At 36.4% G+C, this 26528-nt stretch overlaps 1 long non-coding RNA gene across 1 annotated transcript in view; it reads right to left on the bottom strand.

Moving 5' to 3' along the window:
* Positions 1 to 26528, bottom strand: part of LOC129532432 (uncharacterized) — an 84763-nt gene that overhangs the window by 13262 nt on the left and 44973 nt on the right. Inside the window, exon 2 of the long non-coding RNA XR_008678173.2 lies at positions 4254 to 4528. This is a non-coding gene — a long non-coding RNA (uncharacterized lncRNA). The remainder of the gene's footprint in view (positions 1 to 4253; positions 4529 to 26528) is intronic.

Raw genomic sequence — 26528 nt, forward strand, 5'->3', positions numbered from 1 at the left:
CACAGCAGAGGGGTCAAGCTCTTGAGTTCTTACAGTGACAATTACATGCTTTAGCCTGCGTGAGTTACAAGTTACTTTTACTCAGTGGCCATAGCTAGCTGCATCCTCCACCCAACCAAAGGTAGTCAGGTAGTGCAATATTACCATTGCCCAGAAGAGTACAAATTGGAAACATTTGGGGAATAACACCAAAGACTACAGTTGTAGGCTGAATAATAGCTCACAAAGATATCAGGTTCTAATCCTTGGAATCTGTAAATGTTACATTATTGGAAAAGAGTCTTTGCCAATGTGATTAAGCTAAGGATCTTAAGAGTGGGAGATCATCGAATTAGGCCCTAAATGACACAGTATGCATCTTTGTAAAAGGAAGGCAGAGAGAGATTTGACACAGGCAGAAGGGGAGGAGGCAATGTGACCATGGAGGCAGAGACTGGAGTCAGGCAGTGATACAGTTGGTCACCAGAAGCTGAAAGAGGTAAGAAATTTTCCCCTAGCGCCTCCAGAGGGAATGCAGACCTGCTGATACCTTGATTTCCGCCCAGTGAAATCTGATTTTGGACTTCCAGTTTCTAGAACAGTGAGAGACTACATTTGTGTTGTTGTAAGCCACCAAACTTGTAGTACTTTGTTACAGCAGCCACAGGAAGCTAATATAACTGTCATATTAGATATGGTAGCTGTGTTTTGGGTACTTTATTTAGGACAACTAAACTCATCCCTTTTACATAGTCATATGTCCATAACCACACTAAAGCCAAGCAAAAGAACTAAAGAAAGAGGAACCCAATAGTGAACCACAATCAAAAAACTTAAACCTGTGAACTCACAGGACTGACAGAATCAAACCAGTCACTCTTCACTGGAATCACACTGCACTATCCTTCAGACCTTAGGAAACTCTCACTGAAGGTTATGGTGCTGTCTTTACTAAAAATAAGAAGGTGGCCTAAAATCGACAAGAAGAGAACAGCAATAATTATATTGCCTTGGCCTGTGGTCAGAGCAAGTCAGTTGGCTGAAATGACAAATGACAACCAATTTGGGTCTTGGAACATATAGGCATTCCTCAAGTATTCCTTGAAATAATTGGGAAAGAAAACATTGTCAACATACGGATTTCCTGATGTCTGTCAAGCAAAATGGAATTCAAGCTGTATTGGCTTGGGATATTTAAAGGAAGTGTGACACTATAATAAACTTAAATTTTTAAATAGAGGTGCCCTTGGAGAAACATTTAGCACTATTAATTCATTATACTAATGAAAAACCAAAGCTCACAGGAATTGCTAGAGCCTCAGTTTCTCCATCTTTAAAATAGAAAGTTTGACAAGACCATCTTAAGTAATTCAATTCTTAAAGACTTGGGACTCTATAAATTAACTTGATAACTAGCTCTAGCATTCAATATTGGAAAGAAATCCAAAGTAGACCTGGATACTTTAAAATTGTGCATATGAGATAAAATTAGCATGCTTTTAATTTTTTCTTTTTTCTTTCTTTCTTTCTTTTTTTTTTTTTTTTAAGAGTGCAGTGGCATGGCTGACTGCATCCTCAAACTCCTGGGCTCAAGCAATCCTCCTGCTTCAGCTTCCTGAGTAGCTGGGACTACAGGTGTGCATCAGCATGCCTGGGTGATTTTTGCTTTTTTTTTTTTTTTTTTTTTAGATATGGGGTCTTTCTCTGTTGCCCAGGCTGGTCTCCAACTCCTGGGCTCAAACAATCCTCCCACCTCAGCCTCCCAAAGCATTGGGATCACAGCATAAGCCACCACACCTGGCCTCATAAGCAGTTTTCTTTCTTCTCAGGAATGTTTCTGGGGTCAAAAGTGATTATTACAGAAGTAATAATCATCATTAAAGATGGTTTAATGCTAAATATAAAGTGGCAAATTACTAAAAAAAAAGCTTATGAAAATATGCCTTGGAACATTTTGGTAAATAGTGGATGAGCAAGGGAGTGAGTGGGCAAAGAACATTTTTAAAAATCTCGAAAACAAAAGTATATAGTCATAGTCTTTCACCTAAAGTGCTTTAGAAAATATGGCTCTACCTCCAAAATATATATAAATCTGATCACTTACCACCTTCACCATTTCTTGTTGATCTAACCACCATCATTTCTTGCCTGTGTTATTTCAAAGTCTTAAACGGTTCCCTGTTTCCACTCAAGCCCTATAGTCTATTCTTAATACCACAGCCAGAGGGATCCTTTAAAAATGTATCAGATTGTCACTCCTTTGCTTAAACGTCCCTTCACCCAAATAGCTTCTCATCTCATGCAGATTAAAGCTAAAGTCCTTCCAATGCTTACAAGTCTCGTCTGAGCTGGCTGCCCACTACCTCATTAGCTCATTCCTACCACTCTCCTCACTCACTGGCTTTGGTCTAATCACACAGGCCACTTCTATTCTGCAAACACACCATGCAAGCTCTCACCTCAGAGCATTTACATTTCTCGTCCCTCTGCCCAAATGCTCTTTCAAGTCACATAGTGGCATGACTCCCTCCCTCATTTCCTTTATTCCTGCTTAAATGCCACTTTTTCCTTATGGTCTTCCCTGATCACCTTATGTAAAACAGCAACAATAACCCCTCCCCAGCTTGGCACTCTCTATTTCTCCTCACTTAGCTTTTTCTCCATTGTGCTAATCATCAAATGAAATGCATTCACTTGTGAGTATGTTCATTGTCTGTCGCTTTCTGTTAAAATGGATATAAGAACTGTGTTTTATTCACTGCTGTATCCCTAGAGCTTAGAACAAAGTCTAGGACAAAAGGGATACTCCATAAATATTTGTTGAATGAATAAATGAATGCAACTTATTTATTTGTTTGTTTGTTTGTTTGAGACAGGTCTTGCTCTGTCACCCAGGCTGGACTGCAGTGGTGCAATCATGACTCACTGCAGCCTCGATCTCTACAGCTCAGTTGATTCTCCCACTTCAGCCTCTTGAATAGCTGGTACTACAGGCACGTGCCACCACATCAGGCTAATTTTTAAATTTTTTTGTGGTGACAGGGTCTTCCTATGTTGCACAGGCTGGTCTTGAACTCCTGATTTCAACAGATCCTCCCACCTTGGCCTCCCAGAGCATTGGGATTATAGGCATGAGCCACCATGCCTGGCCACTAATGCAGTTTAAATATTAGGAATTTGTTATATAATATTACAAGAAGTTAAGAGGTAATTTTCCACAAGTCTGTCTCAGTTGTTCAATGGTGTCATCAAAGACCTTCCACTATGCCATCTTCAGGGTGCTGCCTCCTGTCATATCGGTTGCTTCAAGGTTGCAAAATGGCTGCTGCAGTTCTAACCATCACAGTCACTCACAAATATTTGCATGCAATCATTCAGTTAGTAAGTAAATTTTATGAGACAGTACTAAATACCAGGCATTATTGTAAGCATGGGAACATAACCATAAACAAAACTGAGGAAGTCACTACTCTCATGAACTCTCATGGGAACATAACCACAAACAAAACTGAGGAAGTCACTACTCTCATGTACTCTCAGCCTGAGCCGGGCTGGAGTACAGTGGCACAATCACAACTCTCTGCAGCTGTGACCTCCCAGGCTCAAGCCAACCTCTTGCCCCAGTCTGCCAAGTAGCTGGAATTGCAGGTGTGCACCATCCTGCCTGGCTAACTTTTGTGTTTTTTGTAGAGACGAGGTCCCACTATTTTGACCAAGCTGGTCTGGAACTCCTGGGCTCAAGCAATCTGCCCACCTCAGCCTCTCAAAGTGCTGGGATTTCAAGCATGAGCCACCATACCTGGCCCTCTTTATATAATTTTTAATCATGAAGAAAAATATTTCTCTGAAGCCACCAAACTTCCTTCATGGGTCAGCATTATGTCACATGACTAACCCTCCTTATAAAGGAAGCTGGGAAAGCAAGTCTCCAAAATTCTCAGCCTCTATCATGACAGGTGGTCATAATAGAGGAAAGAAGAAGTAAAGGGAACAGCTGCGCAAGAGGCAACCAACAATATTTGCTACAAATCATGCTAAGCATAGGTAGTCATTCAGTATCTGCTTTTTGATAAAGCATTAAGGTTGACAATTATTGCCCTGTGGCTGAAATTTAATATTTCTCTCTGAAAGTTTTTGCTTTCTAAGTTTCTGTCACTTATTCTAACAGCCTTAATCATGCAGCAGCTCCAACATTCTAACAAACATGCTTTGGAAATTCACCAAGAAATGCTGGCTTGCTCCCAGGACTAAGTGATGGCATTTAATTTGCTCACCTGGAAAGGACAATTCCAGAAAAGACCATTTCTTCTTGTATTACTTATTGGTCAACCAGCAACCTTTAAGCCAAAGCTGTGAATATATATAATCTGTCAGCCTTCTCTACGTGTTCTTCAGGACCAAGCCTCAGTTTCAAACTTCTTTTGTCCAGTGTAACTGCAAGACCCACTTTAGACTCTTCACTTCGCTTCTCCGTGGGCAATAAAGCAGCAGTTCCATCACCATTGTCCAAACAGCAAATGAGAAGTGATGTTTCAATAGAAGCTACTGTCTGGAAAAGAAGAGAAAGAGGCAGCTTTTCTGACACAGCCGTTCACACTTTTCCTGCACAGCTGGGAGACATTAGCTGAATTTCCCCAGACTGGTCTGCTTTCTGGCATGGTAAATTAAAAACCCTGAGAGCCTCCAAGGTAAGCTGGATTTCTATCATACACATTTAGCAGCTAAATCACCAAAAGTCACTTTCGAAAATTCACGCAAAGCTGCATCTTTACCCAAGGTCAAGAGTTCAGCGGAAGTTAGCACAAAGGGGATTGTGGGCAGGAGGCAAGAAAAGGGAGAGAAAATATCGATAGATTATCTCTGTTCAAAAGCTGCTTTTATTTTGAGGAACTTTGTGCTCAGAAAAGTAGATACAAGATAGTTCTGCAATAAATAGTATGGGGCATAAATGAAAAGAATAAATAATATTTCAGTGTATGTCAATTTCCATTTCTGCCACCATATTAACGAGATGGGAAGAGCATTAAAAGAGCCATAGGCCCATTGCAGTGGTTCATGCCTGTAATTCCAGCACTTTGGGAGGCCAATGTGGGCGGATCACCTGAGGTCAGGAGTTGGAGACCAGCCTGGCCAACATAGTGAAACTCCATCTCTATTAAAAATACAAAAACTTAGCCAGGTGTGGTTCGGGCACCTCTAATCCCAGCTACTTGGGAGGCTGAGGCAGAAGAATCGCTTGAACCCAGGAGGTGGAGATTGCAGTGGGCCAAGATCATTCCACTGCACTCCAGCCTGGGTGACAGAGCGAGACTCTGTCTCAAAAAAAAAAAAAAAAAAAAAAAAGCTAGATTTTGGTCCCACATCATGACTAATTAACAGTGAGATTTTGAACATGTCATTTAGCTATGGGGCTCAAAGTCCTATCCCCTTCACTTTATGGGAATTTAGTTATGAAAAATTCTATTTCCCCAGGTATTTTGTGATCTATTATCAGCTTTTGATTCCATAGATAAGGACAATCTCTGGGCTTTTTGTTTACATTCTGCCTTATTCCACAAGGAATCTCAGGCTGCTCTGTGGGCCAACTTACATGACTTTGGTGTAGATCTCAGATTTTAAATGTTTATCTAAATCAATATGGCAATACCAGAATGGATTTTGAAAGAGTCAATTCTAATTTTAAATGGCTTAAAACCAGACTGCACCTAAACATTTTTATTTATAATTTTTGCCTAAATAATTTATTCTGGCTCAAAAGATCTATATAGTTTCTCCTATATATGCCATATAGATAAACATAGAGACAAGCATCCTTCCCTATGCTGATGATGTAATCTTACTATTATAAGAATATCTTCAAGAAAAATGGAACCTGCTGGCAAATTGCCAATTTGAATTTAAAGAAAAAAAGAATCTTATCACAAAGAGACCATACTTTTTGCATTTAGATCTGTGGTTTCTCTATTTTCTGAACAGGGTATCTCTGGGGCAGGGCTAAAGAGAAAGAGAAGAGGCAAGTGGTTGTGGCTCCAGCCTCACCCCACCCCGAAAGAGGAGTGTTTTTGTTTGGTCATGTGTTTATTTATTAGACTTCTACACAAATGTTATTCAAAAAAAGGAACTCACTGATTTAAAAAAAAATCTGACCTAGGTGAAAAGAGGCAAAATCAGGAGCCACTGGAGTGAATCTTGCCCATGGAATTTTTTGTCCTGTAATACATCATTGAAATGTTTAGATATGTTGCCAATATTTAATTATTTCACATAAAAATTCTGGATTTCTGGGTCTCTTGACAATTGGGGAGGACTGGAAACACTGAGATGCATTCCCACACAACAATGAACTGGAGCCGTATATTAGCTGCCCAGCTTTAGAAAGTCACACACTTTCTAATTCACTATGTCCCCGCTACTCCCTAGTTTTTATCCACCTAATTGTATTCACACATTTATTTCACTTGTCTCACACTTGGGGGAATTCTGGGAGGTGGCCCTAATCTACATGTGTCTCAACACCAGTATATTCTGGTATGTTGATTGGGATGTGCTCCTACTTAAAATTAAACTTCTGAGTTGGCCACATTGAGTCTATGGGACAGGATTCAGTAGCTTCAACAAAGTGTTTGTTTCAGCATTTGAACAGATCCATGGACTTTGCTCTGCCTTAGCTGCTTTGAAGCATTTTATGAAGAGGAACTGGTTCCATCTGGGCATAACTTCAAGTGGAACTAGGAGGCCGTCAGTTTTCTCATAATCTCTAAAGAGGTAGGATTGCAAATCTGCCCTTAAACAACAGCTCAGAGCTTCTTCACCCTTCTACACTGTACAGCAGTCTCAGACAGAATCGTAGGCAAGAGGAGACATACTGGAAAATTGTCTAAAGCAGTGCTTTTCAAACTTGTTTTTACTACAACATGCAGTAAGGGATGTATTCAGCCACAGGTATACACACTTCCACATGCATGCACACACACTCATATACACACACACAAGTTTTATGTTACAGTACTTACCCTTAATACAAATACTCTATTTGTATACATGTACATATGAATACATATGAAATCTATTTTTTCATTCCTTAAAGTGCTGTTGGTAACCTACTATCTAGATCTCACAAATTCTAGGTCATAATTTGCAGTTTGGAAAACATAGGTTTAAAGAACATGCTGTTAATTCATCTCCTAGATTTTTAAAGTTCTCTCTTCATATTAGCTAAATTATAAAAACATGCCTATATAATATTATTTTAGTTCTCTATGGACCTGCATCGCTGAATTATGAACTAATATATTACCCTTGCTTTTCATCAGGTGCTGTGATAAGAAATGGCCATTTTCTTGCCAAGTGTCCCTTGTAGGGCAATATTCCTTTATAGTGTGACATACTGTGTTCCTCTTGGAGTTCAAGAAAAGTTGATTTTCCTGACTGGTATGTAATCTACTAGATAATCATTATTGAATAACATCTTTTATTTCCCATTTTACCGTAACTGTTAGCAAACTTAAAACTTTAGTACTTGCCTGTTGTAGCTTTTCTTCACCTAGATTCTCTAGTCTGATTATTTCTTTCTCCATGTCTGCAATCTAACCGCCTTTGCTTTCATCATTTCTCATCTAAATTACTACAATAGTTTCTAGCCACTTTCCCTGCCTCCTCTCATTCTAATCCTTATTCCACACTGCTGTGGAATGATTTTTCTAAGACACAAATGTGATGGCCTAAAAAGAAAAGATTATTCCCCTGCTTCAAATTCTTCCATGGACCTCCTTGAACATCAGTTTCAAGTGCTGTGGCTTGCACATAAGGATTTTTTTGGAAACTAGGTTCGATAAATATTGCTTACGTAATATTAACATTTGTAATTCTCAAAAAACTTTGATAGAAAAAAGAAAAACATCTAAAGGGCCAATAAACAATGTTCATCAAATGATTGTGATATGATTTTTGGTATGTGCATACGGAAGTTTAAAATGATGCCTATATATCTAAGAATATTCTTAACTATTCAACGAAACAGAAAAGTCTACATATGGATCTTAAACTAGCAACTCAAAAGCCAGATTCATCCCTCGTTTAGCTTGTCATGAACAATGTTTTAGATATTGGATATCTTTACATGGGCACCTGGTTTCTAGTTCACTACTCTCAAGCTTCCTACACATAGTTCATCACATTCATTTTAGTTACCTGCCAGATCCCTAGTGGCTTCAGAATTTATCATATTTGTTAGAAAGTTGAAAGGTTCAAGAGAGGTTTTCTCACCATAATCTGTTCTTCTCCCAAATGTTGGTTTTGCTTCTGCTTTTTGTATCCTTTCCAGGTTTGATTCTAAAAGTATCTGAAACCCTAAAGATAACAGAGTTGTCTTCCTATCAGTTCAGGGAAAAAGAAAAACAAATAAAACCTTAGGTAAAGTTTTTGAAAAAGGTGTCTCTGATGAAGTGGCATTTAAGCTGAGAAATGAAGAATGAGGAGGAATGGGCTATGCAAAGCAACAAAGGATGTTCTAAGAGAGGTAACAGCAAGGGCAAAGGGCCTGAGACAGGAAAGAGGTTAGTGTGTTAGGTCAATGTGAGCTGGACTTAGTAAGAAACAGAAAGAACTGGTAGCATGTTAAAAAACATTGCCAAGGTTGGGAACATGAAGCACTCCATAGGCCATGATAAGGAGTCTAGATTTTGTTCAACATGCAACAGGAACCCTTCAATACTTTCAGGTAAGGAGTAATTGGTATGATTTCAGTTTTTAAAAGATTATTCTGCTGCCATGCAGAGAATGGCTTGTACAGGGCTAATAAAGGAAGCTAGGAGAGCTTCTAGGAGGCTACTGCAATAGAATAGGTGAAGGATGATGGTGGCTTGAGCTAGGTGACAGCGGTGGAGGTGGAAAAAGTAGATGGACTTGACATATATTCTGGAATATAAACTGTAGGAATTGCTGATTGGCTACATATGAAGGTGATATTTAAAAAAGGACTAATTTCAGGACCATTTCCCTGGTTTCAGGTATTATTAACTGAGTGGATGATGGTAACATTTACCATGAGAAAACTGAGGAAGGATGAAGGTGTACGGCAACTGTGGCCAGGGAGCAGGGGACAGCCATGGCTAAGCATTTTATTCTAAGCATGTTCAGTCTGAAATCTATCAGTCGTCAGATAGATGGGATTTAGAGGAGAAGTTCTAGTCTTGAAACACAGATTTTACAACAGATAAAGACAATTTTGAACCTTAGTCAGAGAGTATAAATAGGAAAACAAAGGGAGGAACTCAATCCAAGATCAGTGAAACTACAACAGTAAGAGTTGGAGTAAAGGAGGGAGAGCCAGCAAATACTACTGAGAAAGCACAGCTAAAAAAGAAAGAAGAAAACAAGAAGACTCTGGTGCCACCAAAACCATCTAGAAGGAAAAGTTTTTAACCTTACTGAATGATGCTGAAAAGTTAAGGTAAGATCTGCATAGGATTTTGCAAACTGAAGGTGGTTGGTGAGTAGTAGAATGGAAGCCAAATAGAAAGGGGTTGAGGAGACAACATTAAGTGAAAAACTGGTGATGGCATATGTAGGGATAAGCTGAGCTTCTCAATGAGTAGCTTTGCATATCTGCGTGGGCTCCTTGGGTAGCTTCAAGCATTATGAAAATATGAAGTTGCAGAACATGGTTTTACTATGTATTTACCATGAGAGTGCCTTTCAGTTTGAAGTCACGTTTTCTCTTGATTCAGTTGCTGCTAATGTTTTTCATCCAGCTATTCTTTTCAAAGACAGTTTTACAACTTGGCTGAGATCATTCTGCTTGTCGATACACTTCAGGGCCTGAGGTTATCTCAAGATGGTATGTTGGAGTCTGTACAAGTTTCATTTATTTAAAACTTGGACTTGGTAAAAGAATCTCTTGAGATTTAACACCTCGCTCCCCTGGCAGGCTTGGGGAGGAGGAAAAAATCATACACAGCAAGTATCATTTACACCAGTCTAACACATTCATAGCACTCTTACCAAATCCTAACGAAGGAAGAAAGAATGTACATGCAATAGGGAAGTTTGATAAATGAGAACTATACGGTTATTTTAAGAATGTATAAACAAATGAGAGAGGGAAAGATACTGACTAAAATAAACAATGTTCTTTTTTTATCTTGAAGAGATATAAGTATTTAGAATGTCAAGATCTAAAAATAAAGTGGATTCTGTACCTCTAAACAAGAGAAAATACTATCATTTTGTACCTTTCAGTATCTAAGCAGCTATTCTCTTCTCTGAAAATGATGCATGAATCACACTGGCCAGTAGAGTTGTAATGGTTAGACTTTTAATATTCCTCATTTTAGAAATTTGGATCTAGCCAGAACATTGCAATTTATCTAAACGCAAATTAAGTCCATTTTAAGATAAGAGAAGAAATTTGTATCTTGATCCTCTGACTACCCTATTGTAGAATCACAGGAACTTCAACTGGAAGAAATCCTAGACATATCTAATCCAAGTTCCTACCTAAAGAACAGAGGTCATCCCAATTCTGCATGAAAATCTTCATGATGGGGAATTCACTACCTCATAGAGATTTTGAGCAGATCTCATTAATAGCGAGTTTGCTGTTATTTCACTAATAATGTCCTCTGTACACGCATCACAAAAAGTCTCTCCATTAAAATGCTTCTTCTTCAGTGCAAATAAAGATGACAAATAATTGTTATCATTTTTGAATGTTTACATGCCATGGAAATTATTTCACATGTTTCTTCCCACTTAATATTTACAGTAATATTCTGAGATGTACAAGAGGGCAGGTCTCCAGATGACAGATCATGTTGGCTGACCCAGATCTTCCCTCTCTTGCATGTAATTCTCAGGCAGAATGTACCGAGAATTCAACATCCTGAGACAAGGAGGAAATGCCCAGAACAACCCAAACTGTGTCCTCGTTTCTCCTAGAACAGGATGTTCTGCAATGCTTGAGCTCAGCGTGCCAAATGTCACCCAGGGTATATAAACCCAGGGCAGCATGCTTTTCAGGGTCCCTCAGTTGTGGTGCAACATGGGGCATGCACACATGGAACTCCATCCACCCTGGGCAGCTTTCCTGAGCCTTAGGAAGCTGGCTTGCTCTGGTTTCTAGGCTTCTGTTTATCCTTGCTGCCTATAATAAATCTGTGATAAAATAATAATCTACTTTGTCCTACTTGTACATGTATTCTGTCTCATCGGACTTAAGCAATTGGTAGACAGCCTTTGCAATGCGGGTGTGTTCAGCTTTGTTAGCGCCATCTTTCTTGCCTGTTCTCCAGCTAAAGAGGATATCAAACCAAATACTTTGTTTCCCAGCCTCTCTTACAGCTAGAAGGGGCCTTGGAATTCCATTTTGGCTATGAAGGCATAGAAGAACATCTCCTAGAGGGATTCTTGGAAACATTTTTTCTTCCTTTGAAAAGAAGAGAGACATGTTTGGAGGGTTTTCTCTCTGTCGTACACCCCCACCTGGTCTCACTTCTTCCAGATTTTGGACTTGAAATTATGAAAATGAGATTTCTGGAGCCACCACTGCCATTTTCAACAGTGGAGGTAAAGTCAGGAAAATCATAGAGAACCTAGAATCCTCACATTGTGGAACCACCAGACTAACCCTAAACCATGTACTTCTAGATTTCTCATTAAGTAAACAAGTGACGTCTTTGTGAACTGAGCCAAATTACCTGGCTTTTCCATTACCTGAAGCTATAATTATACTAACTGATATAGTAGGCAATGTTATTATCTTTGTTTCATATGTGAGGAAACAGAACAAAGAAATAAAGTAAAAATATTCCAAGGTTGCAAGGAGGGCAAAGAGCAGAACCATGACTCAAGCTTACATAGCCTCAGAACAAACACGTAATCTCCTCCAGTTTGTTGAATCAATTTTCACGTATTGTGTTTTTCAGATCCTGCATTATGCTGAATAGCCACATGTTGTCATATTTGGCTTTCTCAATATCTCTCCTAAGTGAGGTTGTTAAAGCCAAGTACAGTCACTCCTAAATCAAAGTAGTGTAGAGAGTAGCAGAGATTAACTATCTTGTTCTGAATACTTAACATGAACACAGGCTGGAATCCTATGAGCTTTTTACTCAGTCTCATCACCCTCATATCAACTCAGGTCAAGCTTTATTTTGGCCAGGTGCAGTGGCTCGCGCCTGTAATCCCAGCACTTTGGGAGCCTGAGGTGGGCATATCACTTGAGCACAGGAATTTGAGACCAGCCTGGGCAACACAGCAAAACTCCATCTCTAAAAAAAATTTTATAATTAACTAGGCATGGTGGCGCATGCCTGTGGTCCCAGCTACTCTGGAGGCTGAGGAGGGAGGATTGATTGAGCCCAGGACGTCAAGGCTGCAGTGAGCTGAGATTGCACCACTGCACTCCAGCCTGGATGACAGAGTGAGACCCTGTCTCAAAAAAACAAAACAAAAAAAGCTTTATTTTTTTTCCCCTCAAGTCCTTCCCACTCTTTAATATTTAGATAGTGAAAATAACTTTAGAGAATTGAAAGAGGTTGCTGAAGAAGCATTTCCTTTACTCATTTGGCTTCACACATACATGCAAGATAATACATAATTCTTTCCAAGGAAATGATAGTCTCTCAATCTTTAAAGGCACAGGGATTCCTAATCTCACTTCACTGCTCCAGTGTTTAAAATTTTTATGATCTTCATTAACCGTATCAATAAAATGTAAGCAGCACAAATGCAGGGAATTTTTGTCCCTCTGCTGTATCCTCGGCATTTTAGTATAATATTTGGCACATATTAGGCACTCAGTAAACATTGATTGAATGTGAATGAGTCTAAGAAATTCTTTCTTCTATTCAGTTTAAGTTTTATTTCACTATATTTTTTGCAAGTGGAAATCCCAAAAGGAATGGCCCAAGGTACAGATGCCTTGTGAAACCCTGATTAGCAGATGGCTATATCTATGCCTTTAATTTGTTCTCTCTTTAATCCATCATCCAGGGAAGGTTTAATACCATTTTGTACACCACTGATGACACTATTTCCTAAGACATTCCATCTAACCAGTTGTTTTTGGATCTCTAGCTGCTGATCTGTCCAAAACACATGGTTGGTCAATGAATATGTCACATGGGATAAAATCAAGAGCTATGTTGGAGCCAGTGAACAGGCTGAATGAGCAAATGAATGAATAAAACCAAGATCTATGCAGTTATAATTTCTGTTTGGTCTTCAGTCTTATCTCCTATCACAGGAGGATTTGTTTCTAACCAAACCTTTTGGTATTTTCCTAATACTCACGTCTCTTTTTCGTGTTCTCCTGTTGATGCCCACTGTTTTCATAGAAATCTAAATTAGATCTAAGTTTTCCTTGCCTCCCCTAATAACACATTACTCTTCCTTAACCAATCTTAAAAATTTTCACTATTTTTTAATAGTAAAAAAGTATTGATCTCCATGAGTAGGTAATTGCACCGAGATTAGCCAAGGAGTCAGTCCTTTATCTCAGATTTCAGAAGATCCTGTAAAAGTGAATCCATTTACTCCTCGCATCACTTTAATTAACTTTCACCACTTTTGTTCAATTATTGTACTTAGTCTCTCATGGGAAGCCTATCCTAATTTTTGACCCACTTGCTGTGATTAGGAAAACCCTTTAGTCTAAAAGCCAAATCGAGGCTGAGAGAAGCATATCTAAAGTACCTAGAGTATGAAAAGAGCTCATCAAAACTGAAACTAGGAAGGGATTTAGGAAATAATGAATTTATAAAGAATGTTTGTATTATTTGAAGTGTACCCTCTTAACTGGTAAAGATGATCTCAGATAAGGAAAACTAAGATGTGGGTTTCTCTGAGAACATACTCAGAAATATTTTATTGCTCTGAATTTAATCTAACCTAATTGAGTGTTGTACCATTTGAGGATCCTCTTCATAAGCAACAATTACAACTTGGTTTGCCTGCCCAGTGGGTGGAAAAATGTGTGAACTCTTGACCTAGTTGAAGAAGAACCCAGAGTTTGAAGCTACACATCTGAAGTCTTAAGCTAACAGAAACCCAGGTAACTATGGAAACAAAGGATACCCGAACATTGTTAAAATATTACTGATGCCATTTATCTTTAAGACATTATATGAGTTAAACACTCAAAGGAAAGACAATCATTGCATGCCCTAAAGTTGTGGTTAAATTTCCAACATACCATAGGTAAAGGGGCTTCTCACAAGAGCCACCACCCAGGACTCCCTGTGCCAGGGAATTACTCTAATGAAGTGTTTCCTGGACACTATTTATTAGAAGAATTTCTAACATCCTGACCTACGCTTCCAGGGTTCTGGTGGAAGATTCTATGCCACCCCTAAAAACATAAAACCAAACACAGACATTTTTACAAAGTGGAAATAAAAGGACGATGAGTCAGGAAAATGACAGCGTTCTGTTAAATTTTGGCAGGGAGAATTACAGAAAAATCAAAAGTGAAGAAGATGTTGGTAACAGTACTGTAAATGTGTTCCTAGTCTTCTTTCAAATAGATCAAAGTTCCAGGGAAATACATATGTTTGCCAGATACAGCTGTCACATATTCTTGGTGGGAATGGAAATTGATGCAACTTCATTGAAGGGAAATTTACCCAAATTCATAAAAATTTAAAATGTGCTTCCCTTTGGCTGAGCAACTTTATTTTTAGTAGTCTATGCAACAGATCTCATCTACATTTTCAAAACTGTATATGTACTGCTTATAAGAATGAAAAGTGATAACACGATAAATGCCCATCAGCACAGGACTGGTTAAAGAAATTAAGGTACATTCAAAAAGTGGAATCCTATATGTCCTTAAAAATATGAGAGATAGGACACAAGCTCCAAATATATTAAGTGAACCAGTAAAATCCATAGCTTTCTCCCCCTCTCTTGTATATGCAGTGAATTTTTCTAGAAGGTGGCACACAACTGTAACTGCTTCTAGACAGGGAAACTAGGAGACTGGAGGAAGAAGAGGAAGGAAGATTGCATTTCACTATACAACAGTTGAGATTTTTAACATGTTTATGTATTTCTAATTTTAAAAATTAATTTAATAAATGTATATGTCACCATATTCAGAACTTACCAGAGGAGACACCTCACCATAAAATAGTGTCATCAAAACCCCTAGGGGAGAAAGTTTTCACAGGCCAAAATATCTAGACTCCTGAGGAGCACAGACACTATAAAACAGACAAACTGAGCGCATGAGGCAGATTTGTGGGGCCAAGGGCTTCACAGATAAATGAGAGTTTTAGTAATTTTAAATAGAACACAATAGCATTGAAATTCAATAGGTAGCAGAAATCATGCCTACTGTCAAGGGAGACAAGTTTGTCACTCATTTGCCATTAAGTCCATGATGAAAACTAAATATTAGAAAAGTTGCCATAGTTTTTGCAAACTATTCTCTGAGGTATTAATAAAAGAGCTAGAAGAGGGGGCCCAGAGTAATAAAAACCAACCAAACCAAGAACCAAACAACAGCCACAGTTAATATCAATCATGGAGGGCCTCCTAGAGCAGGGCTACGAATTAGAGCTTTAAGATGGAGAAAAATAGGGGTTGATAGACAGAAAAATAAAGATGTTCAGGCATACAGACAATATGGATGACAATACAACAGTAGGGCTAAAAAAAAAATCCAGACTTGGAAATAGTCTGACTTGAGCTGAAAAAGTATTAAGAAGAATGAGAAAAGAAGAAAACATTGATGTCAGTTATTGAATAAAAGATTCAGTTCAGATTTTATATGCTAGGCAAAAGGAAGCTACCAGAGATTCTTAAGCAGGTAATTGATAGATTTCCATTTTACAACTCTTATATAGAGGAGAAAAAATACACTTAAAATCACATTCTCAGGCTTCCATTTTAAATCTGCCCTCATTAATGACCTAGCATCAGCTATACTATTAAAGTCCTAAGCAATCACCAGTTTTCTGTTGGAAGACATGGTGGGAAACACAGGAGTTTTAAGATTTCAATGGTAATATATTCGGATTTTTCTTCTTAGTAAATCTCAGTTTCCAGAAAATTCACCCTAAAAAAGATTACTCTTAGAATTTTTGTATAACTATTGACATCCTAAAATGTCATGGTCAAGATGTTAGGTTTTACTGGTATTAAGTCATCTTTGACAAATTGAACATGAAAAAGTATTTCTTGCCAGTCAATTAGGTAGTTTTCTCTGCATGCTTAATGATTTCAGGAGTCTTTATTGTGAATTCTGAAGGTAAGATTTGAAGTGTGACTATAGTTGCTTTACAAAAGGCACGGTTGTATTGTATTCATGATAGCTATGCATTTTGTGCTATTTTCAAATCCAACCATGAATAAAGGCTCATACACTTATTCATTACTATTTTTCACTTCATACTATAACCTGTATATATATATGTGTGTGTGTGTGTGTGTGTGTGTGTGTGTATAAGGTGTATATATATGTGTGTGTGTGTATATATATATGTAGGTGTATGTCTGTGTGTATATATATGTATATATATACACACCTTATAATTGGGTAGTTCCCAGGTTTGGGGCCCCGAAATTGTCTGTTTATGTATTTATTCTCTAAACTGAGAGTTTGATAAGAATTGAATATTAAATAATTTGAGGTTATTTTCTTGGAAAGGGTTTTGTTTTTCATTTCTTTTTAGCATATAGTACATTCAAGTAATTTTAGATGTCAGAGTGCTAAAAAGGCTTCTAATAAAAACCCAGCCATTTCTTGTTGCCTCTCTTCCCAACCCTTCATTCCTGTGCCCAGAGTAATTTCTGGCTTTTTTCGTTTTCTCCTCTGGCATTTGCATCAATATTTTAAAGTAATATACACAACCTGTTTGTTCTAGATTCTGCCTAGAAACCAGACAGAGTTTCTGTTGAACAAGATTAATTTATTTCTTATTCTTGTTTTTATAAAATGTAACCACTTTTCAAGATTTTTTTTGTCTCTAATGTTCTGAAATTTCACAATCACATGCCAGGGTATAGCTTTCTCATGCTTTGTATTACTACTCATCTTTCAGTTTTGAGAAATATTCTCGTATTTCTTTCTCATTATTTTCTTTATTTTTCCCCCTGGAACTTCTATTTATCAGATATTGCACTTCTAATTTTCTTGACTATTCCCCTATTATTTGTTTTTGTTTGTTTGTTTGTTTGTTTTTGTTTAACTTTTGGGGAGATTTTCTCATCTTTATCTTCCAAAGCTTCTTTGGGTTTATTCTATTTACTTTTATATTTTAAATTTCTCATTTATTGTATTTATTTTAATAGTATCTCATTCTTGTTTTATTTTTGTAATATTTCTCTTATATTTTGTGTTTTCTTTGAAGTTTTCCTCTTCTTATTTTATTTTTTTGTGAGCTCTATTTTTCTCCCTTTGCTTGTTTCGGTCTCTTTCTTCTTGGAGATTATCCTCAAATATCTGGTTATCACAGACTGTCCTTTTATGTTCAAGAGCGAAGCGCTAAGAAATTGACTGACATCTTCTTGTGCAAGGGTGGGGTTGTATGATGGTGGGCTGTACTGCAGGGCAATAGAGAGGCAGCTGCCTTTTTACTTGTGAATCTTCTATGTCAATATTAGTATATCTTTTCTCTGGAGTTGTTGTCTCCACAAAAGGAGATTCCAGCTCCTATTTGGGAGATGAAGTGGTGACAAGAAAGGATAAATACACTGGCTGCTGGTGCTCTTCTGGTGCTGGGTAGGGAAAGGAAACAGGATTATCAACATTCAGAACTTTCTTATTCACCTAGTTATACTGTTGTCAGTATGCCACTGCCTTCCACTACCTGTCTGCTGTGCCTGGTGTTTCCAGTCCAGAACCTCTACTTTGGTTAATCTAGAGAATAAACATCCAGTTTCCTGCTGGAGTAGAGTAAAGGAAGCACTGTGACAGTGCAGGATAGAAGTGACAAGAAATGATCCCATTTTCAGAACCTACCTCCAATCTCTCAGGCTGTCTCAGGTCTATACAAAATATCTGCTTGCTCCTGGTTGTCACCCTCCAAATGTGTGTGCACACACATCCACACTCACTTAGACGTGGCCTTCCTACCACCTGCTACATCATTTATGATGACTCCATCTTTTTCTGTGTTCATGTTTTATTTGAATTAAACATCTCTTGTCTCATTGGCAATGGAATATGTGTTTTTGTGTCTTGTTCCTGTTATTGTTTGGGGATGATCTTTGAAGACGAGGAGTCAAAGATATTTTAATTAAGCTACCTTGAAATAAAAACTTCCTGGAACATGATTGAAGAGTAGATAATTTCTGTGACTGCTGAGGACTGCCTCAGTTTTAGATCAGCATTGTCCAAAAAAAATTTTTGAGGGAACAAAAATATTGTATTCTGGCACTGTACAATATGGCAAATACTAGCTATATATGGAAATTAAACACTGAAATGTGACTGAGGAACTGAATTTTTAATTAGATTTCATTTTTATTAAGTTAAACATTAATTTAATATCCACATGTGGCTACTAGCTACTGTATTGGGCTGTGCAGTTTTAGACAGTAAATAAGTTGAGAAGCCAAACCAAGATTCCAGGTAGATAGATAGCTGTTTCCAATCTGGCTATAGATTTGGTCTGTTCTCACTCATAAATGTTTAATTCAATTCCCAAAGTACTATCCTCTACACTTCTACAATATTGTGGAGATTACTTTTTTCCCCCATATCTTAATGCTCAGAAGAAATTACTCTGTGCTGGAAGTCCTATTTGTCATTCATCACCTCTATATAAAATGTCATGAGCATGCCAACAGAATATTTAATTATTTTTAAGAAACTTTTAAAAAAATGGCCAGAATTAATTGACTACCAGTGGCCCTCACCTCTCCAAAGTATGAATTAACTTTTCTACTGTAGAAATAATATTGACTATGTATTAACTACATTTTAGACAAAATGTGCTAACATTAACTTTTTAGTTTCAGAATAATTAATATTAAATTATCTTACAGCACTTATTGAAGAATCCTTTATTCTCTGAGGCACCTCAACATTCACTGTCATAAAAACACATAATTTATATACAGAAGAAATATTATTTGTTCTACTTGTTGTAGTCAAGAGGCATATATTTACATAATTCTAAAGCAGTTTAAATCACTGAGATACAGGATTAAGAAAAGTACAAATAGGATGGGCGAGGTGGCTCATACCTTTAATTTCAGTACTTTGGGAGGCTGAGGCAGGCAGATCATTTGAGGTCAGGAGTTCGAGACCAGCCTGGCCAACATAGTAAAACTCCCATCTCTACCAAAAATACAAAAATTAGCTGGGTTTGGTGGTGGAGGCCTGTAGTCCCAGGGAAGTTGCGGCATGAGAATCGCTTGAACCCAGGAGGTGGAGGTTGCAGTGAGCTGAGATCACACCACTGCACTCCAGCCTGGGTGACAGAGTGAGTAAGACTCCATCTCAAAAACAAGAAGAAAAGAAAACTACAAATACCACAGCTCCATTTTGAGCTCAAAAGAGTAAACAGACTATTTCTGTGGAGTCTAATTCTCATATTAGTGACTAGTAAATAGGTTTCAGGGAATTTTAAGTAACTAGGAGTCTGTATTGATTCTTTGCGAGTCATCCATTATAGTTCCTACCTCTGGAACCAAATACCAAGGAGATGCATATAAAAGTTGAAAAACACATTATAATAATTATAATGTTATAATAATATAATATATGCTGTAATTATAACAAAATAATAATTTTTAACAGATTTCTCCATGGGATAATAAAGTATAAAAGCATAATCAATGATGAAAGAGCCATTCCAGAGACCTGCTTCCTCAGTGTAAACTATTAGCCTGGGAGACCCAGACTTGCAGGTCATTGAGGAGTCAGCTGGAATAATGTAAAGCTGGGATTTTCATCAAATCGATGGTTCCACACTTAGGGAGCCATGAAAAATTATCTTTTTATTTGTAATAAGAAAAAATTATACTGTTAAGATTGTACTCATGGAATCCTAACTACATTCACTGTTCTTCAGTAAAAATTTCTTATCACAGTTTAGTTGTTAACAATAATCATTTTTGATACAAAGGTAAACAGAAATACCAAAGAAGCATTTTTTGCATTACCAGGGTCTGATGGTGACTGCTTTGTTATATGTAATATTTGTGTTAAAATTGAAAAGCTGAATACTTATTAGATTCTGCAATTGAGAATATTACCAAAAACATGAATTTTGGTCCCACTTTTAAGCTATTGTTCTATTGTGATAATTTGTTAGTCTAAATAAAGGTCTACATCTAAATCCCAGCAAACGATGGCCTAAACCTGGGCCCCTGTGCAATGGGAGTGATGTGTAAATCAAACACACTTGTGAAACCCAAGTGTTCTCTGTATACTGAAGGGTACTAATGACTTTAATAAGACTGAAACGTTGTGCTTAAAGCAAACTGATTGACCTTGACAACAGAAGTGTAAACAAGAGTCTAATGAATATTAATTTTTCTTCTTTCCTGCATTAGCTGTAGCTGTTGACTGATTAGCTCTGACACCTACATGGTCAAATTAACAAGCACATTTGTAAGACATTTTCTATTGTTTATAATGTCAACAAAATTTCTGAACCTTGGTAGGTGACTATTAGTAAGTTATTATCATTTCTTAGAAATCTACCAGATTACCTTTAAAACAATTGCATATTTTAGCTCCCATAATGTATAAGATGCATATTTTGAAATGGATGCATATAGTTCCAATAATTTATGATGGGATTTCAGAGGCTAAGCCAAAATATAATAATTATTCCATTATTAGACTTACACATGAGCTGGATTAGTTATCAGCAGCATTGATGCAGGGCAGGTTTGATGTATCCTGAGCTACCATATTGAACTAAGTGCCATTTCCCATTGTGCCCTTGCCATCTGTATAATGACATCAAAGGAGAGAAGGCAGGAGCAGATGGCATCAATGGCATACAAGAGCAAAAGTCACACCCACAGCATGCTGCTGAGTAATGAAAGTGAGGTGATGTGCAGGCAGAGAGCAGACGGAAATTAAGAAAGGTCATGGTGGTGCTATGGACTGCTTAGCTTCTACCATCATTACAAGAGCAGCATGCTCCACTCATTCCTACCTTCCTTTTTATGAGAAATGCTCTTCTACCATTCCTAGCATGTGCTTCTAGCAGGTGTTGTCTTGTTTTACAGGACCCCCTTCTTTCTGGCCATAGTTGATTATCCAGGAGGTCAGACCCTGACCCCATTTGGACCCCTTTTGTCCAGAATTTGAACTAGGTAAAAAGAAGTATTCTCTCTTCAATTAAGGAGGGACACCAGATGAAAATGTGCGATCTGTCAGTAGTCATGTCTCCAACCATGAGTAGAGACCCATTCATTCTACAGTTAGAATGACAAATGACATCACCATGAGGTGAAAAGCAAAGAGAGGAAATATTTGAGGCTGGGTTTCAAAGAGTAAAAAATATCTGAAATGGAATAGAGATGGAACTCAGTTGCAACTGTTTCTATTGATCCCTGTTCATGCAAGTAAAGACAAACTTTTACAGGCCATAGTGGAAATGTGTAAAAACTATAGCCTCCAACCTTGTCAGCAACAGTCAAGACTGGCCAGAGCAGCACCTAGATCATTTTCTTCCCCCTATCTAAACCTGTAAAATAGGCTGGGCCTTTTTATAGTTAGCCACTCTTCTCCCAATAAGGAAGACAATTTAGCTTATGCCCAACAATGCCTGACTCTCTTCAAATTTTACTTCATTCAGAAAACTGATTTGGGACTCTTGAAGTGTTTGATTCTCTTAATACTCTAAATCTAGTAGAAGCAGACCACTACTATAAATAGATCCTTAGAGATCAAAACATTGGAATGGTTGGGTTCTCTGTTGTAAGCATAATGTGGGTTATCTCTGCAGAGGATTAGAGTTGGGGAGAGAGGTAGTAAGCAAGAGGGAATCTTCAGTGCATCTATATTGATTTCATTATTTTATAGTGATAATATTGTAATAATGATAAGTGCGAAGTTTCCTGGTAAATAATGTATATATATTAATTCATTATATTCTGGCAACAACCCCATAAGGCCAATACTAAAATCATCACCATTTTATAGTTGAGGAAACTGGGCCACTGCCAGATGAACTTACTCAAGGTCATATGACTAATAATTGACAGATCCCAGGTGCTAACAAGATAATCTAGAGTCTGTGCCCTTAACTGCTATGTCCTACTATGTCTAACATGAAGGAAATTTATTCATGTATTAGTTTTGTTAATATCAAAGTAATAAAGGCTTTATATTTTTATAAGTTTGGAAACATGTACACCAAAATGTGAACAGTAGAAATCAGTTTTTAAATATTAGGGATAATTGTTATTTTATTTATTATTTTAAAAATTGTTATTTATTCTTTCCAAATAGGTATGCTTTACTTCTGCAATAAGAAAAAATACCATAAGTTTTCATAGTAACACAATTCAAACCATCTTGTGAGACTTTCCACTCTGTCACAAGGGAACTCTAAAGTATGCAGCAGCTTCCTTTCCAACTGGTAATTGGGTCATTCTGTTCTATGCTGATTGGCAGCAAGAGTAAGATTTTGCAGAGATATTGCACATGTTCTTTTTAACCCCTCTGGCACAGTGTGCTATTTGGGAAAATGTATGTTATACCAAATAAATACGAAGATAGATGTAACAAGGTTGGTTTGCAACTGATACCTGATCGATACTATAAAGTATGAGCCCTGAAAATTTTCTCATGGTACAGTGAATATAATGTCTGTAATTTCTGTAATCTCTGTCTGGGAAAAGTCATGCCTAACGACTTGACTAATATGGAGTAGCAGCATGAAACTGAAAAGAACATGAGATTGGGAATTAGCAGACTGAGATTTATGGAGAATGGGTAATTTATCCTGTTAGAAAAGGTTTTAATTCCAACGGACCTTAAATTTTGTGACCTTCTGCAAGCCATTTAATCCTGTTGGCTCTTAGTTTTCTTGTAAATATTTAGTAGATTTTAATTTTAAAATTATAATATTCCATGATTATATGCTAATATATTTGGTCATGTCTGTAGAACTCACTGTTATACTTTTGATTAAAAGTGAAATTTCCTGATCATTCAAAAACTGAAATTTCCCATCTTTTGGACAGATGTATAACACTCCCTCAGGGAAACAGGCTGCTATAGCTACTTAAATGTGTGTTTTTTTTATCTAAATGAAAGTCAAGTATACACATCTGAAAAGGCAGGGCTGGCTGGTGAAAGTAACCCATGAGACATGTGAGTTTCAGGCTTGTTATCAACAGCACAATGGATGCCAGCTTTCAGCTCACATAGAGTAAGCAGCATTTAATATTGATAGCTTCAAGTCAATGCTTTCTGACACAGATTCTAGCAGAAAAGAAAACAGACATGTATAAAAATTAGTTTCTGCCTGAAGACAGTTTATTTAGTAATGGGATGACCTATTTCTAAAAAACTTTATTTATCTCTCTAAAAAGAAAACTGAAAGTAAAAGGGATCAGTTCTCAAAACACGGAAAATGCTAATGAACACAGGGGAACTTGAGAGTAAAGGAAATGTTCTATTTCTTGATTATGGTGGTGGTTACATAAGTGTATACATTTGCCAAAACACTGAACTGTATAATTAAGGTGGCTGTATTTGATTATATCAATAAAGTTGATTTTTTAAAGAAACCTCATGGGTACACATGTCAGCATATTCATATGGATTCTTTTTCATTTATTTGTGCTAAAGATAATCAAAAATCCCAAAATGCTTAATTTAAAATACGCCTACCTTTCAACTCAGAAATTTCAGCTCAATAAATTATCATTATAAGGAAACACTAACTGATGAGAACTAAAATTTATTTTCAAGGATGTTCCCTGCAATGCTGCTTGTAATAGCAAAAAAAAAAAAAAAAAAAAAAAAAAAAAAAAAAAAAAAAAGATACAATGTAAATTAACTATGGAGAATGGCAGCAAGGTGAATAATTAAGACCCCAGACACTGAAGCCAGGATCTCCAGTTCAAATCCTAACTGTTGCTTAGTAGCCGGAAACATTAACAGTTTCTTAACATCTCTTGCCTTAGTTTCCACATTTCTAAAATGGGGTTAATAATGGTGCCTATTTAGCCGTATTATTATGAGGATTAAATAAGTTAATATTTGGAAAGTGCTTAAAACCATGCCTCACATATAATGAGTGTTGAATATGCATCATTAAAGTGAGCAGTGTTTTTCTTCTTAAAAAGCAGGGTTCTAGCCTTACAATAGTTAAATTTAATGTAATTTCTTCCACTAGGTCTATGCTAATATAATAATCTTATACTAAGTGGATCTGAATTTTAAGAATAAAAATAATGTTATTTTTATTAAATAACTTTTTTAATGAGTAGTACCTTAAGATTTGTGAAGATCTGATATGTGGAACTTTATTTAAGAGCAGTCTAAATGCTGTCTTCTTCAGAATAGTATGTATACTGTGCTATCTTTTTGTAAAAAAGGAGGAATATAAAGGTACTTGTGATTTTTTTAAATGAAAGAGTAAACCAAAAATAAATATAAATGGTTATCTATCTACAAGGTGAGATGAAACAGATGAAAGCTAAACTTTTCTGAAAGCAATTAGTTTTATACCTCTGTCTTTGGACTCATGTAAATGTTTTATATAACAAAAAAATTAACCTAACATTTAAAAAAATTTCTAAAAAATAAATAAAAATGAAACAAGTCAGTATAACCATGTAAGTTGTTGGCTTAACCACACAGATAGTAACTAGTCTAATGACTTTAATTATGTATGTGCTTTATCTGTAACTATAAATCTATATATTTATAAGTATATTTACATATAATTAAAATAAACATTGATATATCACATGTATATTTAGTAACACATATTCAGTGGAATACTAAAGACAAAAACTATAAATAAATCAAACAATATTTAGTAATTATATTGTTGGTAATAATATTGGTATATAATTTTGAAGTTTTACATTGCTAGCATAAAGCAAAGAAATAATAGATTTATGTCATTAATAACAGATTTTTCAGTATATGAGAAAGGAACTACAACTGTAAAATCAAATAAGTTAAATAAAAATCCTGAATTTATGTTGGAAATATTACTATGAACTCATGATGTAATTTTTTTAAAACATAAATATTTTCTACTTCTGTCTGTTGGAAAGGCCTAGAAACAGTGACCAATCCTGTGGCAATGTGCACCTTTAGTGCTCAGATTATGGTTTCTAAAGACCACTTCCCATTGAAAGGAAACAGGGTTCCTTGGAGAAATGGCTGATTGTAGACATGAGTAAGTATAAAACGAGGCTTTCCAGAAAGCATTCCAGAAAGCAAGGAATCCCATGAAGATATCAGAGGAAAGTCAAAAGGAACATGAAGCCAACCTGAAGGACTCCCTTAGGGCAAAGATGGACAAATTTGTGCATTTAAAATATATGTTATTTTATTTCAATGTATTGAAGCACATCAAAAATTTTTAAAAATCCATGAATTGCTAATAGACAATTTTTAAATATCCTGATTAAGCATTTCTTCTATACTTCTTTTGTAAACTATTGCCTCAAGGTAATGGCCAACTTTAAAACAGTTGGATCAGACTAACAGCATGTGAATTCAATCATCAACATCACCAAAAAAAGAGATAACCAGACATTAAATACCTCCTGATATTACATAGTAACACTCAGCCCCACTCATGAACTATTCTTGAAGAAAAAAGTCTAATCTAATCAAGCTTCTAAGTCTAATTATTGGTTTGTTGGAAACTCAGGGGCTAGGATAACATGTTACATAACAATTAATCAGTAAATCCAGAAAGTGGAAATTTATACATAACAAATGCCCTGGTTCTTCACAAAATAAATAGCAAGCAAAAAAAAAAAAATAAAAACAGTGAAGAATCTATAAATTAAATGAGACTTAAGAAGTATATCAACCTATTTCATGTGTGATTCTTATTGCATCTTCATTTGAACAACAACAAAGGAAAACTGCCATCAAATAAAAATTATAAGACAACTGGAGAAATTTGAACAATAACTAGATATTTAGTGAACTGATGAATTATTGTTACTTTTATTTTACATATCATAATGGCAATCTATCTGTTTTTTAAAAGTTCTCTTTTAAAGATAAATATTGAAGTATTTATATGTGAAATAATAGGATGCCTGAGATTTGCTTTAAAATAATCTAGGTTGAGTATCAAGGGTAAAAAGTAGGTGTGGTTATAAATGAAACAAGTTATGTCACGTGACAATAATTATAGAAACTTAGTGACGGGTTCATGGAGTTTTTATACTAGTCTTCCTACTTTCATATGTATATATTTGAAAAAATCTGTAATTAAAAGGAACCACCTTTTTCTGATTTCTAATCTGGTTTTTAGATTCTTTTTTCTTTTTGGACTATTCCTGGTTTAGGGTGGATGTTTATAATTAAATTGTCGGCTGATGCTTCTTACAATTGAATCAAAACAAGGCATGGGAATGGAGTGATATGT

This window comes from Gorilla gorilla, chromosome 2 (assembly GCF_029281585.2).
Source record: "Gorilla gorilla gorilla isolate KB3781 chromosome 2, NHGRI_mGorGor1-v2.1_pri, whole genome shotgun sequence".
In the NCBI taxonomy this organism is placed as follows: Eukaryota; Metazoa; Chordata; class Mammalia; order Primates; family Hominidae; genus Gorilla; species Gorilla gorilla.